At 34.9% G+C, this 12,223-nt stretch overlaps 1 long non-coding RNA gene across 1 annotated transcript; it reads left to right on the top strand.

Moving 5' to 3' along the window:
* The first annotated feature begins 714 nt into the window (after positions 1-714).
* Positions 715-11,887, top strand: LOC116576302. Its single transcript, XR_004280105.1, has 3 exons — positions 715-778; positions 10,558-10,577; positions 11,811-11,887. It is a non-coding gene; the product is annotated as an uncharacterized LOC116576302 (long non-coding RNA).
* Positions 11,888-12,223: the final 336 nt, after the last annotated feature.

Genomic DNA, 12,223 nt, shown 5'->3' with positions numbered 1-12,223 from the left:
AAATCAAGCTTATTTCATGAACATAAGCAAAATTTAACTTAGATTAGTTCTTGCAAATGTCTCTGATAATCATAAAAGAAACTTGAGTCATTTTCCTAAATGGTATAAGAGAATCACTTATAAGCAATCCCCTGCCATCTGAAAACCCCATTGTAATAACCAATTACTGTAAAGGCTAAACAACTTACTCATTTTCATTTTGTAAGACATCCGGTAGCATATGCCTCTGAGCTTTGTATCGGTTTTGGGTTTGAAAGTTCCCAGTTTGTGCCATGTCCTTACACACAGTAAGCTCTTACTACATACTATTTACTGATCTGGTTTTATTTTTTACTGTCTCTAGACTTTTGACAGACTCCAGGTTCTTAAAAAAACTCATTCTCTGTATATTTTCCCTATTTGTTGCTTTTTAGTCAATGACAATAAGAATAACAGTAAATAATATTTTTGAATATATAATGTGTTAAATATGAAATTTTCTTGTCTTATTATTAGTAAAACTATGAAAGTTCCCCCAAGATTATAAGTAAATGGTCAGACAAAAATAAAACAATTTTGAGCTTCGCTTCTTGAATATGGGAATATACATATTGATTTTTAGCAAAATATAAATTCTTAACCTCTTTTTGATTTCTTTCCTTACCTCTATATATTTTCTTAGTGCTCATATGTTAGCAATATCAGTAACTGTTGGTCCTGTCTACATTTTTGTAGCTAATGAAAAGCTTCAGATTTTCTGAAGTGAAGTCTGCTTCATATACATGCCCTCCCCCACAAAGTGATTACTATGTTTTGCAACACAGCACAGTGAAAAAAGAAAGGGTATTGCATCCAGTCTGGGCCTTAATACTTTTTCTTCCACTTACAAGGTGTATGTATGATTCTAGATAATTTACTTAACTTTTCTAAAACTCAGTTTTCTCATCTGTAAAGTGAGGGTTGTAATCCATTTATATAATGTTTTGTGGGAATTAACTAATATTATACATATTTCTGCTTGGATTGGAGTTAGTGCTCAACAAATGGTAGCAGACGTCATGTCATCATTGGAGGTGAGCTTGTAAAGGGGTCCTCTTACCAGATTAGACGAAGGTCAAAGTTGTTACAAAGTTTATCTGTCTTCTTAATTTTTATTTCTTGATTTTTAGTTCTTATCTTTACATATTTTTTTTTCCACAAATAACAAAAAATGAAGGATGCCTGGGTAGCTCAGGGGGTTAAGCACATTTGATTCTTGATTTCAGTTCAGGTTGTGATCGTAGGGTCATGAAATAGAGCTCTGTGTTGGACTTCACAATCGGTGTGGAGTCTGCTTGTCCCTCTCCCTCCCCACAGCTTGTTCTCAGTCTCAAATAAATAAATAAATAAAACCTTAAAAAAAAAAAAAGAAATGCATTTTCATATCTAAGAAGTACTAAATTTGGGAAAAGTCTTGGAAATCACCCATTATTTCATCCTGACTATGCCACCCTGTGTCATGGCATACTACAACACAAACTTGATCGTTTGGGGGATATTTTTACAGAATATTTTTTCTATTAACTTAAATATATATTTTACATATATTAATTTACATTTACACACATGTACACATTTTCTAATTTGATATTTAATAATAAATGAAATCATATTATATGGATTTTCTGTAACTTGCTTTTCCTTAATTACCTTAAAGACTGTATATTAGGCCACATTAACCTACATACTTAAGTATATTAATTTTTTTCCCTTTTCAAAACTGCAGTTTATTTAAACAAAACCAAAGGGCTTATCCATTTTTCCCCCTCCCCCATGCTCCACCTCTAACAATCACCAGTGAGTTCACTGTATCTTTGACCTTGGTTTTTAAAATTTGTTGATTTATTTAGATTCCATATATGAGAGATCATATGTATTTGTCTTTCTATGTCTGACTTCTTTTACTTAGCATAATTTCTCCAAAGTCCATTCATGTTACCACAAATGGCTAGATTTTATTCTTTCTTTATGGCTGAATAGCATTCTACTGTATATATATTTATACCACAGCTTATTTATCCATTCATCCATTGAAGGACACTTAGTTTGTGCCCATCTCTTGGCTATTGTAAATAATGCTGCAATGAACATGGGTTGCATATATCTTTTCAAGTTAGTGTTTTCATTTTCCTTGGACATATACCCAGAAGTGGAATTACTGGAGCATATTTTCATTTTTAATTTTTTTGAGGAACCTCCATACTGCTGTCTGTAGTAGTTGTACCAATTTACATTTCCACCAGCAGTACACAAGGGTTACCTTTTTTTCCATACTCCTGCCAGCACTTGTTCTTTCTTTCTTTTCTTTTCTTTTTTTTTTTTTTTAAGATTTTATTTATTTATGTGTCAGAGAGAGAGTGCACAAGCATGGACAGTGGCAGGCAGAGGCAGAGGGAGAAGCAGGCTCCCCACTGAGCAAGGAGCCTGATGCGGGACTTGATCCCAGGACCCTGGGATCATGACCTGAGCTGAAGGCTTGGAACTTCAGGATCATGACCTGATATGAAGGCAGATGGTTAATCCACTGAGCCACCAAGGTACCCTCCCCCACTTCTCACTTTCAATGTTGTTTGATTGTGTACATGTGTGTATGTATGTGTGTGTGTGTGAAATATTATTTTCTTGATTAAACATATGACATTTAGGTCTGATTTACATCAAAGTACAAGTTTCTCCACCTACCTTTGTTTCCTCTTATTGTAACAAACTAGCTACAAACTTGGTGCCTTGAAACAACAGAAAGTTTTTCCCTTTCACAGTTCTGGAGGCCAGAACTCAGAATTAAAGTATCAACAAGGATGAACTCCCTCTGAGAGCTCCACTGGAGAATCCATTTCTTGCCTTCTGGCATCTCTGAGTGTCCCTTAGCTGTGGTGCATCAGTACTGTCTTTGCCTACATAGTCACATTGCCTCTTCTCTTCTGTCTCTTAACTTTCTTTGTCTCCCTTTTATAAGGATATGTGTGATGGCACTTTCAGACCTGTTCACATAATCTAGGATATGCTTCCCCTCCCCCAAACCCTTAATTTAAACACATTTTTTTCCTATATAAGATAATGTTCAGAGCTTCCAGGAAATATGACGTGAACATACCATTTGGGAGACCACCATTCAGCTCATTACACCTCTCTACATTTTACTTCCATTTTCAGGCATCTATAATTTTTTCCACATTTTTAAGAACTTAAAACTTTCATTCTGTTCTGAAACTACACTTAAGTTTCAATCTCTTGGTTCTGTGCTGACTCTAGAAGTTACATGCTGAAAATAAAAATAGTGTTTAGATTACTGTGACTAGATGTGTATTTCCATAATAGTATGTCTAGATAAATTTTGTTCACTGCGAAGTCAGGTAGTATGCTAGGAACACAACACCTTCTCTGTCTAATGTCATCATCCCTCTGCAGTTGAGATTCTGCCTAATGCTCAATGCAAATGAATTTTCTTTTCTTCTTTAAATTAATTCCATATTTTAGTTTCTAAACATAGGATTTTAAATTTCCTTTACTTCCAGGGGTTTTCATTGCTTTCTTCCTGTTGGTTGATAGAAGACATTATACTTTTTTCAGTGTACCTCTAAAGTTATCTAGAACCTTGATTCTTTTCTTTTTTTTTTTTTCCCTAAAATTTACTCAATTCTTCTTCCTTAAAATCTTAAGGCTCACTAACTTCTTGCCTAAGTGCTCTCTCCTATTCTTATATTCCCAGTATTTTTCCTTCTACATTTTAGCTTAATTTTCTTGAATACATTTTTAAGTGATTTCCTAAGAAATAATGTGTGGGAGGTAAGTTTATGGAACGCTGATTGCTTTAAAATGTCTTCCTATTGCCCTCAGAAACTGATTGATTCTTTGCCCAGGAATAGAATTCTATACTCATGATCATTTACCTTGAGTAACTTGAAGACTGTTTTGTTGGTAGTGGTGTTAGTGTTTTTTTGCATTCTTGTAGTGCTTCTCATAGTGAGAAGACTAATGTCAGTCTGGTTCTTGTCCCTTTAAAGGTGACTTTTCTCTGTTCTCTCTCTTCCTCTGGAGATTTTGGGACTTTCTATTTTTAAATTCACATTATGAATTTTTATGATAAAATTCTACTTAGTCCTGGAAAGCTATTTCCATCTAAAAATTTGTTTCTTTACATTGATTTGATGCTTTCAGGTAACTTTAGCTTATAATTATGTTGTTTTAAATCAAGAAATGATTTCTTCAGAAAGATATTGGGTAGGGGCGCCTGAGTGGCTCAGTGGGTTAAAGCCTCTGACTTCCGCTCAGGTCATGATCCCAGGGTCCTGGGATGGAGCCCTGTATCTGGCTCTCGGCTCAGCAGGGAAACTGCTTCCCCCCCTCTCTTTCTGCCTGCCTCTCTGCCTACTTGTGATCTCTGTCTATCAAATAAATAAATAAAATCTTTATCTCTGCAATGAATAAGTAAAGTCTTTATTTCTGCAACTAATGAAAGGTTATAGGTGATATTTATATTTTTTTTCTTCACTGACTTCATGATCTATTTGCCTTCAAAAAAATTCTCAAGTTGTCAGTATTCTTTGTCTGGAGAGATGACCCAATCCTTCATTTTTTAAAAAATATCTGAGCCCGGGGCGCCTGGGTGGCTCAGTGTGTTAAAGCCTCTGCCTCCGGCTCAGGTCATGATCCCAGGGTCCTGGGATCGAGCCCCACATCAGGCTCTCTGCTCAGCCGGGAGCCTGCTTCCCTCTCTCTCTGCCTGCCTCTCTGTCTGCTTGTAATCTCCGTCTGTCAAAAAAAAAAAAAAAAAAAAAAAAAATCTGAGCCCTTACTGCTCCCACTTGTGTGGGTTTGTCATATTTTTCCATTAATTTTACCACTGGTTACAAATTTACTAGACTCTCGTGCATGGGGGCCATTTTTGATTATTTTAGAGAGTATTTTAGGATTTAGATAAAATCCCTGAAATAATAATTCTTTGAATATTGCTTTCAGCTTCTCCAAAAACTTTGAATTATCCAATAGCAAGCTTAATCCTACTGTCTCTTCAACAATGTGAACAAAGAATTACCCAATCACACATGTTCTTTTTAGTTCCTAATTTATTCAAACCATCTACATCGCAGTGGTACTCTAGGTTCTCATTCTGTAGGTTTGATCATATTTACATTCTTTTGTCTTCCTGATCTCATTCTTTTTCTTTCCTTTAATTCTCTTTCATTTTCTTTAAGCTCTGGTGTGTGGAGTTAGGACATGTTGGGACTCCCTTCAGAAAATCATGTATTATTATCTCTACCTGACTCTCTTTCTTTTCATGGCAAATACCTCAGGATTTGATTCCCAGTATTTGTTATCTTCCATCGCCATAGTATTTCTGCTCTTTGTCATGTGTATCAACTCTAAGACTATTGAACTTCTTGGGAATAAGCACCATATTCCATTCCTACAGCATCTTCTTTTAGAACCAAGTTCTGACTGCACACAGGAAAACTTAGATAAATATTATACACACATTAAATGGCATTCACTCAAAATCAAACCAAACCAAAACAAACCCCTTACAGATTTCCTCCTATAGGCCAGACATAACTTTAAGAATTGGGGATACATGACTGAATAAGGCACAGAAGTCCTCATCCTCAACGGACTTCATTTAAATATTTCATTATGTGACATTCTATCCTATCTGAATTTGGGTTGAATTCATTTAGTGGAATCAGACCAAAATGTGTATTTATTCTATGTACATTAATATATTAGGTTCTCTGTGATATGAAAATGATGAAAACACAGGCCCAGGCCATAAAGGCCTTGACAGTTTAATGAAGTACACTATATAGAGATACAAGCAAATTGAAGGAAGACTTTTTAGGCAGGGGCTAATGCTCTGTAGGGAAAATAGTAAAGTTTTCAATCAATAAGTAACATTTAAGTTAGCTTTAACATAGAAAGAACTTGAATGTATTGAGTTGAAGCATTGAATCAAGAGTGAGCAAAGCCATGGTACTGGACTCAGCCCATGGGGATCTTTTCTTCATCTCAGAGCAACCATGGAATCCCTTTGTATTCATTACCTGGAACAGCATGCTGACTTCAAGGAATAGTCAGTGCTAATGGTTGCTGCCAAGAACTAACTGGCCCTGTCCCACTTCTGGCCCTCCAGATCTACATGCAGGTCTTGTGTAGTTCTGGTCATACAAAGAGTCTCTGGGGGATTTACTTTTAATTCACTGTCTGAGAAAAGCACTTTTTTTTTTTTTCTATTCAGTATGTTTTATTTATGTCAATTTAATTTCTTTCCATATTCGTACCGAATTCTCTCTTTCAAAGTATGATACCTGTCTTTCCAGCGCTATTTTCAAAACCATGAATCCCTCTTGCTCTTGCTTTTGTTTTAAAATAATTCACAAAGCTATTAGAGTCATAACCTAGAAAGGAATTTTTCTTTCTTTATAAAAGTCTGCCTGAGCCCCTTACAAGCCTAATGAGCAAATAAAGTCCTAGATCTGAGTTGTTTTAAGAGAGTTTAAAGGCATTTTTTTGGCTAATGTTCAAGGTCCTTTTTAAATACTTCACCATAAAGTGTCCTGACTGCCTCTTTTTGTGGAACTGAAATGGCATGTTGGGAAAATATGTATTTTCATTTAAAGTAAAAAATGGGCACAGAGTGCAAACTTTTTGTCCCAAGAAGCTTGAATTACAAGCTCCCAGATCAAGCTTCTTTTGAAGTTTTAATTCCTTTTCTTATAAAGAACACAGCACTGAGCTATATAAATATCTATAATGCAGAAATATGGCTGATTCAAGCATCAATAGCTTTTACTTGAACACTTGAGAAAACAATATGTATTATCTAAGTATACTCTCTCTTTTATACTGAGGTTAGGTCTTTATCATTTTTAAACCTTTTATAATGTAAACACAAAATAAATAAAGTGCAATAAAATAAAACAATAAATAAAGATAACACATTCTAAATTATTTAGGGGCTAATTGCTCTGTTTCAGAAATATTTGAACACTAGTATTTTACTCTCTTACTTGATTCTTACATTGCCTCTTAACATCCTCATGTGAAAAGAGAATGAAAGAGAACAAATCTAAATTTAAGCTCATTTTTTACTTGTGTGCAAGTCTGATAAGGGGCTTGGTGGGTAGGAGATTGAAACTAATTCAGCAACTTAATGTTACCTGCAGATGTGAAATAATTCATGCTCTTTTCCTCATTACCTTAGAAAACAGGAAAGCTGCGTAAATTGATCCGAGAAAGAAAATATCAGCCTGTTAGTTATATGGAATCTAACATATTTTCTGTAACCTCAAGAAAAGCATAAGTCAGGATATATAGGGACTATGTCTATGCATTCCAAATAAATTTCATTTCAAACAAAAGTAGTTATTTAGAAAGATCTTTTGAGAAATAAGACATCTATAACTCAGCATTTACCTAGAGTCTTTCTCATATTCATCTTTAAAGAGTCACTTCCTATTTTTCAATTTCTATTCCTTAAATTTAATCCCAGGTAACTTAAATTGCAGGGCAGTGGGCATTGACTGTGAGATAATAATGCAATAGATAATGTACTAGATAATAATGTAGTAGAGTACTTGAAATTTTCTAATTCAGTTTTAGATATATCATTTCATTTGATTATCTCAATAACTCTAGTTTGTATAAAATTCTTCCAAACCGAAGAAAAAGAGAAGATAATAGATTTGCCTATGGTGCCCAGCTAGTTAGAGAAGTGGTTATAAGGTATTCAGTAAGAAAACCCATCACTTCTCTTCAGCCTTCCGCCATAGTAAAAAGAGCACTTACTGGTTACTTATTCTATGACAAGCATATGCTCGGCTCATGGTGGTAATTATCTCATTTCATCCTTACAAGCCTGCAGTAGGATTATTAGTATCCTCATTTAGCAGATAAGGACACTAAGCACTGAGAAGGTAGATAACTTGTCCAAGCTGCTCAGTTGGTTCGTCTAGAACTCCCATTGGTGGAATATAAAGTCTTCCATCATATCCTCTTGGTTATACTTCCTCTGGCACCTTATTTTGAGTAATGGGGAATCCCTGAATCACTCAAGTGTGAGTTATTCTCTTAAGAAAGTGTATTCTCTTTCAGAAATTTTTTGTAGCTGTATGTCCCCAACACAGTATATACCTCTTGTTTTTAATTTTATTATTATTTTTTAAAAGATATTATTTATTCATATGACAGAGAGGGGGAGAGAGAATGTGTGCACACACACAAGTGGGGGAGCCTCAGGCAGAGGGAGAGAGAGAAGCAGGCTCCCCGCTGAGCAAAGAGCGGGACCTGGACATAGGGCTGGATCCTAGGGTCCCAGGATCATGACCAAACCAGCTGAGCCACCCAGGCACTGCTTGTTTTTCATTTCAAAGTGCATATTCTGGGAAAGGGACGGGGTGCTGACAAATAACTTACAGGAAAGATTTGGAGGCATATTAGTTTAATATAAACTAATTCCTATCATATCTTAGTTTACCAAGCTTTCATTGTTTTCAAGCCTTTACCCTTTCTTTTTTTCATTCTTTACAGATAGCTATATGTGGCAAAGATGAATTAATTCATATTTTTCTGCATTGTATTACTCTCTGCAAAAATTGTATGCTTTAAAAAAAAAAATCCCACACAGAATATTTTCTTGGTTTAAACAGAAGCCCGTTGCTGGTGAATTTATTTGCACATGGCCAAGGCATTTTATTCCTGCTAAGAATTCTTTGGTACTGGCCTACCCCCACAACTGTTCCATCCTCTTTCTTTGTTAAATATCTCATGTTTACCCCATTAAAAATATATCTCAACAGTCAGAGGTTGCTGTGATTTTACTTACAGTTGACTCCTACCAAAAAACAGAACAAAACAAAACAAATTCCAAGTCAGATTCTAATCCCATTATAAGGCCCAGGTGAAACAGCTGCAGTGGTGATAAATTAGAGTCATTTAAAATTTTTGGAATGTTGTAACACTCTAGCATAATCTATTAATGGCAAGTTATACAGAGTTGTTCCCAGCCTAAGCCAATATACTGATTTTTTATTATGTGTATGGAACTGCTAAATTTTATTTAAATTTTTGAGCATTTAATAAGAATATTACCTTTTCATAAGCTTAGGTATTGTCATCCTGTTTCGAAAGGACCCACTCCGAGGTCTTAGACAGAAGTTATCTTTTTGTAATATACTTTGGAAAACGGTGACACACATATATAGGGAGGTAAGCATATGTATATATACATGTCTGATACATACATACATATATTTACAACTAAATATATAATAGACACACACACACACATATAGATACATGCACTAAAGAGGGATACTTTATTTCAGAAATCCAGGGTTAAAAAAAGATACATAATGAACTAAAATAGAAAAAAATGAAAATATTACATTTATGATAATAATTATTTCATTTAATCTGTTTATGGCTTCCTATATATGATCTTTTCTATGGATTCCCTCTCTTAGAAGCAGAGAATAAATATCAGTAATTTAAAACACCAAACCAAATTAATCAGTAATTTAAATCACTAAACCAAAGACAAAACTTAAAGTTAAAAATATCTGGGTGGCTCAGTTGGTTGGACGACTGCCTTCGGCTCAGGTTTATGATTCCCGGGCTCGAGTCCCGCATCGGGCTCCCAGCTCCACGGGGAGTCTGCTTCTCGCTCTGCCCGTCTCCTCACTCATGCTCTCTCCCTGTCTCTCTCTCAAATAAATAAATAAAATCTTTAAAAAAAAAATCTGTCATTTTCATTACTTATAGACAGTTTTTGTTATTGACTATATTTTTAGGTAAATAATTTTTTAAAGAATTCCATGCTTTTTTATTTGGTTATACACTTACATTATGTTTCCCAGATGCATATTTTTGCTTATAACAGTGCTATATAACTTTTAAACTATTCAAAATATGGGTAAAATAATTAAATCAACACACAGGAAAAGAAAGTTGGTCACTGAATAATTTTTATCTAGTTAGGGAAAATATATATTTAATATGAATTGATTTATTTATTCACTCTTTCACTCCAAAGACATTTCATGAGAGCTTAACAGTGTCAGGGACTATGGTAGGTGCTGTGGTCTCAGTGAATGAACAGAATCATTCTCAAGATAATACAAAAGAGATTGAATTTATTTTAAAATACTAATGGGCATGTTCAGTCAGAACACTTTGCAATTCAGAATGCCATTTCTCAAATTCAAGGGAGACTTGATGTTTTGTTTTGTTTTGCTTAAGAAAATATTTTGCTTTTGATGTATGTACTTAATTTGAAACTGGATCATACTGATGAGGTATATAATGATAATGCAGAAATATCCTGAAGGTTTATCCCAGATGCAGGCTCAGAAACCTGAAGCATGATTATGCTCATAAAACTCAGAATCTATTCTGAAACTCTGACCTCATTTCCACCAAAATAGATTGACATTCTACAAAATCCGTGATTCAGTGACATCTGTTTAATCTACCGTGTCATTTGAATATGAATACGTGCACTTTCTTATACAGGTCAACAATGCCCTTTTCTTGTTTTCCTTGCAGGTTCAAGTCTCCTGTTTCTGGTGAGTTATGCCAAATCACTAAGAATGCTTTATCTTAGAAGCAGCTAGATGGCTGACATTTTGGGTCTCTAGCATTATTTTATTCAAAAAGAGTCCTCGATCAGGAGTAACTCAGTTAATTCCTTCAAAAAGCTTTTCTGACTAAAGTATCTATAGTATTAAAAAGAAAAAGAAAAGACAAAAAGTCTTCATACTTGGTATTGATAGTTCTTAAACCAGTGATGGATTTTAGACAGGACAAAAGAAATTTGCATTCCGGTTTATCTACTCTTATCCATCTCATTATAAATCTAACTTGCAAAATTCACAGCATAAACTCACTTGGTAGCTTTCTTTTGACTTAACCTCTTATCACTTACTGGTTCCTCTTTTCATTGCAAGCACTTCATTTACAGTTACTATAACTTCCATTTTTGACTTAATCTTCAAAACTTCTTTACTTTGTAGGTAGAGAATAAGGTCCCGTAAGTCAAATATCATTTACTAGCAAATCATAAAAAACTTTGTTGTGCTAAAAACATCAGGTAAATCCATATCCTCAGTCTAGTGGTTTAAACTATGCTTTGTATATTTGGGGCTTTAACATCAAGTGTATTATTTATTTGGCAAATTATAATCTTGTTTTTCTTTTTTATATTGGATTTAATTCATCTACTTGAAGGATCTGAGTTTATTATGCTTTGTTATATGATAGTTTGTCTAAATATAGTACTTTTATATGCTATTATGTGCATTGTAGGACAGTACTTTTCAAATCTGATGGCTCAGTAGTAGTGCAGTAAAATTACTTGCATTCCAAATACATATTTCAATGTTCTTTGAGTTATGTTTGAGAAAATATTGTTAATGTTCTAGGTTTATTTCTTTATTTAGTGGAAAGATAGGAAATGAAAGCTTAATGTGATTTGAAATAATAACCAACATCTTTTTTTTTTTAAGATTTTATTTATTTATTTGACAGACAGAGATCACAAGTAGGCAGAGAGGCAGGCAGAGAGAGAAGGGGAAGCAAGCTCCCTGCTGAGCAGAGAGCCCGATGTGGGGCTCGATCCCTGGACTCTGAGATCATGACCTGAGCTGAAGGCAGAGGCTTAGCCACTGAGCCACCCGGGTGCCCCAATAACCAACATCTTTTAAGAGTGACAGAAAGACCAGAAATATTAGTAATTGACTTTAGAAAACTAACAGGATTCTCAGAAATAAATATGCTATAAATGTTATTGTTTTTAATAGGTCCAATACCCTTAAGATGTCACCTCTTTGGGGTTTTTGACTCCACTCCAATATTGTGACATAGAAGGCTCCTGAATACATCTCCTCCCCTGGACATCCTAAAGCTACAACAACACATGGAATAAATCTCTCTGAGATAAATCAGAAGCTGAGTGTCTCCTACACGTTGGGTGAATAAGAAAATGTCCACATTGAAAAAGATGGGAAAGACTGAGACATGATTTCACCATGAACCCCACCCCTGGGCACAGTGACATAAAATAAGGAATGAACTTCCAACTCCTGGCTTTTCTTGGAGGAGCAAAGTGTTTGGACCCAACATCTAAACCTTAACTTATAAGACTTTCCCTTGATGGGCAGTCCTCCAAAACACCTCATTTTGAAAGCCAATGGAGCTTGTACCCTTGAGACCC

This window comes from Mustela erminea, chromosome 17, assembly GCF_009829155.1.
Source record: "Mustela erminea isolate mMusErm1 chromosome 17, mMusErm1.Pri, whole genome shotgun sequence".
In the NCBI taxonomy this organism is placed as follows: Eukaryota; Metazoa; Chordata; class Mammalia; order Carnivora; family Mustelidae; genus Mustela; species Mustela erminea.
Note: the sequence above shows the minus strand (reverse complement) of the source record. Positions and strands in the feature narration are given on the sequence as shown.